The sequence below is a fragment of the Aythya ferina genome (assembly GCF_964211825.1).
Source record: "Aythya ferina genome assembly, chromosome: 6".
Taxonomy (NCBI): domain Eukaryota; kingdom Metazoa; phylum Chordata; class Aves; order Anseriformes; family Anatidae; genus Aythya; species Aythya ferina.
The window spans coordinates 23,186,626-23,192,632 of NC_140303.1; the positions used below are offsets into that span (position 1 = coordinate 23,186,626).

General features: G+C 34.7%; 1 long non-coding RNA gene across 3 annotated transcripts in view; it reads right to left on the reverse strand.

Moving 5' to 3' along the window:
- LOC311438633 overlaps positions 1 to 6,007 on the reverse strand; it is a 37,758-nt gene that overhangs the window by 27,681 nt on the left and 4,070 nt on the right. For all 3 annotated transcript variants that reach the window (XR_014694231.1, XR_014694232.1, XR_014694233.1), the window contains exon 2: positions 4,434 to 4,487. This is a non-coding gene — a long non-coding RNA (uncharacterized lncRNA). The remainder of the gene's footprint in view (positions 1 to 4,433; positions 4,488 to 6,007) is intronic.

Here is a 6,007-nt window from a genome sequence, read left to right on the forward strand (position 1 = left end):
TGCTGTGGCACTAACAACGCCATTAATCGAAAATTGAAAGCCGGGGGTGTCTGAAAACTCAAAGTCCAGCCTACGGTATCTCTAGTGTTAAACTTCTAATGTTAAAATTTATTTCCAGGATTGTGTTTCTCACACATAAATCATATTCTCTCAGTCCTCTTTTCTGCCTCCCACCCAGCTGCACCTCCACCCACCGTACTTCAAGGCTGTACTGTTTGTGCAAGGTAATGTTAATCGCTGCATATAGTAAAATGATTCTACCTTCTGTTACCCAACAGAGTTTCTTTTTCCACTCCATATCATTAATAGTCAGTCACAGAGCTGTTATTCAGTCTCTGAACTCCTAAAATGAAATATCACTGATAGGTTTATATCCTTGGCAACCACACATAATATAGAGAACTGTATTTTGCTCAGCTGTAACATCATGTTCCTACTTCTGCTTTCACACAGACTCTTGTTATTGTTGTTAAATAATGTGTGTCAACAAGAAGCTTAAACAAGATATTTCATACCAGTTAATATTTAAAATATTTAAAATAAAAATATTTCTTTACTTCCCCAGCAATATCACTAGTTTGAGTTACCACAGTCATTCAGCCCAGTAGATCTCTCTGCCAGTTAGTATAAGCTAGGTACCTATAAAGCACTGATTTTAATATGCAGATGATTCCTGAAGTATATGTATACATACATATATGGTTTTCCTTAAATAATACCACGTCTTTATCTGTAAAATCATGGCAAATAAGTGAATTGTCTAAAATATTTGATGACATAATACACGCTATTCCTTAAACATAAATGCTTCTTTCTGTGTTAAAGTTTTGTATTTAAAATATTTTGCTCAAATCTCTCTCCAAGCCCACATTAGGGAGGACCCCAAATAGAAGATTGTGAAAACCTTTATAGCAAATTAAATTGATTTATTAGTCACTATGAAATTTTGTATCACTATAAAAAAAGTCAGGTGCAGGATATGCAACTGCTTGAAAAGATAATGTATCCAACTTTATATATGTTTGTTATTAGCATACTTTCACAAAATTAACCAATGGTTGTTAGAAGACTGCCATTCTGCAGAAGACTGCCACTAAGCATGAACCGGCTTCAAATAAATAGTGTTCAAAAAGCCTTTAAAAAAATCTCTTACGCTCGTTACAAAATATGACCACTTCCCATCATTTGGCCCACTTTTCATCAGTCTTTCACCAGAGCCTCATTTCTTAAGCCTTCCAAAAGAGAGTCACAGCCACTGCATCTTACTATTACAAATAGTTTAATCCCAAAACAGAGAGAAAGAATTCTTCAAATTTTGAATAAAGGAAGTAAGAACTACTGGGACTACTACTGTTTCATCAGTAGATGAAGCTATAAAGACAGTCAGAAAAAGTCCATTAGCCCCTCTATCCAATCATATTATCAACTTAGCACAAGGAGTTTTTCTGTTCCACTATGAGGTAGCCTGTTGCTTATGTGGTATAACCACATTTCCTTTTACCTTGATATAGAAAAATGAGTATTTTTCACCAGATTTGTAGCTGACTGTAAGCTCTCAGTTCTTTCAGAGGAAAAAGACAGAAATGTGGGAGCAGGTAAGGGAGGGTTTCTTGAGAATGAGAGGGTAAAGTCACAGGCTTCTGAAGGTAAATCATAGCTGTATTGGACTAAAACATGCAGGAAAGTACTGAATGTTTAAGCCAGAGTGGATGAAATTTTTATTTTTTTTTACATGAAGAAGATTGAAAGATAGAGAGGGGACAAATGCAACTATCATACTATATGCTGCATCCACTTCTATCAAAAAGATGTTCTCGGATAAATTATGCATCTTATATGCCAAGCTCTTCAAAAATGTGCTTCTCTTAATAATTCACCTACAGAAAGTACAGTTTTGGACTTGAAAGGGAGATATTTTGTAATGCCTTCAGCTGAATTTGTCTACTGAACATAGATACATACACTAGAAGTAATGGGTTGCCCAGGGTGGTATCACTATCCTTGGGGGTGTTCAAGGAAAAGTTGGCCCTTGTGCTTAGGGACATGGTTTAGTAGGTGACATTGGCAGTAGGGTGATGGTTGGACCAGATGATCTTGAAGGTCTGTTCCAACGTTAATTGAATATAGAATATATATTATAATATATATAGAATTAATATAGAGTTAATATAGAGTTCTATAATTCTATATCATACATACGGTCACACAGTGTACATGGATGCACTGTTATCAACATTTCCTTTTACACCCTTCATTGGAATTACTACTTTGAGTGTTAAAAAGTCTCTCTTTCCAGTTATCTGTACTGAAGACAGGGAAAAAAAAAAAAAAAGAAAAAAAGAAAAAGAAAAAAAAAAAAGATTGCTTTTGTTAGCAAATACTTTGTTATAATTTTATAGTTATCTTTTGCTCTAGTTAGCTGTTATTACCGATGGAGATGATTCTTAGTCTTTCCTAGTGACGTTGTATTTGTCACTATTCTGGGCATTAATCCAAGTCCCAAGATAGGAATGAAAATTATAGGCTCTTCCTACATAGCTTTCCTTTTTAGCAACTTCATGCAGGCTCCACATTAGCAACTTTAACTTCTCTCAGATTTCTTCCTACATAAGTCACTCTACAAATGGATCAAAAGTGAAATAAATTCAGCTGACTGCTGTAAGGGAATTTGTTCTGTAATTTCTTTCTTAAAATAGACTTCTTTTTTTTCCAAATCCAACTAAAGCTAACAGATTGTTTTTGTTTTCCCATAGTAATCTCTATAGTATCCATCACATTAATATCTACGGGAAAACATTAATAGAACTTACTTCACAATGGTTCTGTATGATGGAAAATATTATTTTCATCATTTTAGCACATAGGGAATTCATGCACAGAGAAACCGTACTTTGTGTTCAACATCATATAAGAAGATTATACTGAAATCAGGAATATCTTCCTGAAAATAAATCTATCTCCCTCCTAATTCTTTCAGAGTTTTGGGAAATATTGCCATGTATTTTTACTTCTGATCCATAAGGCTAATTAAGTGGAACGCTAAACACAACTTTTTGATTTGACCTAATTCATCATACTACCCCAATGGCTAGGAGCCCGTCATGGGTCAGGATTCATTCTGTCAAATATTAACAAATCAGAACGTTGTAAATGTTAAAAATACTAAATATTAACAACAACAACAAAACCTTGAACAACTAAATTTAATTCACTCCTAGTCTGAATTAATTGACAGCAAGTCTATTTTGAAGCAGGAGACAGCACTAAGATGTCACTGGTACCATCTGTCTTTTATGCAGAGAGATTTGTAAGGTGCATCAACATCCTACTGCTAATGGAAAATTTCTGCATTCCAGTATATGGAGCCCATACACAGCAGTAGGAGTATGTTCGACAAAACACTGCTCTATGTCTACCAAATGCCTTAGATTATGTAGCATATATTCCTTAGAAAGAATGTAATATTTCACTGAAGTTAAAATCAACATATTAACAACACACTGGAAATTTGCTAGATTTTTTTCTTACTTTCTGCTCAGACCCTTCCTCTTTCTTTACTTCTACTTATTTATAATATAGAAAAAATAAGGAAAACATATTTGCCTGGAGCTCTTCAACCCCACTTTAAAATAAAATCAAGAAATGTTGCCATAAAGTTCTTTGTTGCCTTTCACAATGAAATGTATTCATTTAGGGTCAAAATATGCAATCACATATGATTACAAATTGAACAGTGATTGGGAAGCACTTAGTCACCTAACCAAGATAAAACTTTGAGTGACAAATCAGAAAATACTTTTGAAAGAAAAATCTGAGAGGCTGCAAACACAATCAAAAGAGAAACTAAATTGCAGGGAAGTCATTAGCAAAACAACATTTGACAAGTCCAATTGCCTCCTACTTATTTTTGTCCTGCCATTTTAAAATCATCACTTCCCACAGTCCATTTCTACTTTTCTCCCTCTTTCCTCCTTCCCCTTGCTAGCCCTTCTGCAAAACAAAAGCTAACTGTTCTCCCTTTCAAAGCACAGTCTTTTCACTTACTAACCCCCTCCAAACTTAAATTACTGTAGAACTTACTATGAGACTTTACAGATACAAACAATTCCATCAGATATACAAGTAACCAAAACACACAAGAAACATAATAAAAGAATCCCTTACATCTTTCTGGTGCATGTAACTGATTATGTCTTATACTATATTCATACAATATCAAACCATTTAGAAGTTACACCATTGACTTCACCGTGCCCAAGGTTTCATCATTAATATTCTATCTATAAGACAGATTTTAAAATAACAAACAAAAACTTACGCGGCGTTAACAGTTTCCAAAAGTACAGTTAAAATGTTCAATAACTTCATACATCGTAAATAAATTATAATGTATCTTGTTCTTGCAATGTTTTATGCTGTAAATAAATACTTACTTGGCTTAACTCAAACACCAACTTTCTTCATCAGGTTTACGATCTCCTCGCCCTCTGCACAGAAACAAAGAGAAAGATGAGCTTGCAAATGATTAAGACTCAGAAATGGATGAACAGCTGTAAGGCATGCAAAGTTACTGAGATTGTTATGAACAAGCTAACAAAAGGAGTTTGACTAATGCCTGACACAATTAACGCTTACTGTACCTCATTTTTGTCATATACTTATGCCACTTGGTATTTAAAAAAAAAAAAAAAAAAAAAAAGAAGTGAAACAGCATCACCTTATTTTATTTCTATTTTCATCTTTGACAAATCCTTTTGAAGATGTTAAAAGTACCCCCAATTGATTCTAAGTTCAAGTGCTCTTTTCACCTTTTGTTTTCAATTGCCTTTGTGCTTGCTAAAAAAATAAATTAAATAAATAAATAAATAAATAAATAATCCTATATAAGCAGTAACTGAAGTAAGCGAGAACCCTGACACTGATTCCAGCTCTCATCAGCTACCACCTACACTAAGTTACACATGTCGATAGCCTGGAGAGGTTCGTTAGCCCTTTGCAGTACACAACTAAAAGAAGTCAAATATTGCCCCCTTGTGTATGAAGGACAAAGTACGTCGTTTTCGAACTGCTGACATTTAACATTAGAGCCTTTCTATCTTGACAATACAGTCTTTCAACGGGAATTTGCAGAAGCTTGGAGGACTGCGGTGATGCGTAATCACGCATAATTCTCCTTAACCCCTACTGGATGAGCACATCACGACACAGCTCAGAAAGGAGCTTGATGAGTATATAGCTACATGAGTAAAAAACACTAATTTCTGCTAAGTGGAACTAAAAGTATTAGAAAATAATTAATATTGTGTACTAGGGAAGTAAGAGAGATATATGTCAACATATAAGAAAAATGGGTCTTATACTCAAAGAAAAACACTGAGTACAGTGACCTTAGTTTTCCAAATGAGACCACGGTTCATCATATTGAAGGCATCAGTTTAAGCTACTGCAAGTATACGTTCAGTTTACAATTCACTTCAGAAAACACAGAAGAGATAGTCACTGAAATGCAAGGGAGTTGTGTAGTCACTAGTACTTGTTTTGAAGACATTAAGAATTAAGGCACAGAAAGATGGGGCCAAAGCTAGTAAAAGAAATTAATACAATAACACCAATTTCAGCCCTTTGAAAATAAAAGCAAGTAAATGCTGATCAAAGCAACAGATTTTGTTTTTGCACAGGATCTGTTAAGGCACTGGAGGAATACAATAGTAAAGTCTGCAGCGTCGTACTTCACTTCATGTTGCCAGAAAAGCAAAAACATCCAGCAGAATACCAGCACTTGCATACCAACAGCCTCTACTGCAGTTCAGAAGGAGAACTAAAGGAATTAAGCTAACTAGCTGGTAACTGTGCTGCCATTATGTTCAGCATAAATCAAAACTACGCACACAGCAAAGAAGTTTCACCCACTTAAAAAAACACCTTTATACAAAAATATATGCCAGCCAAACACACATCTCTGTCTCTACTTTTCCCAGCTATGACTTTATTATGCTATGACTTTGAC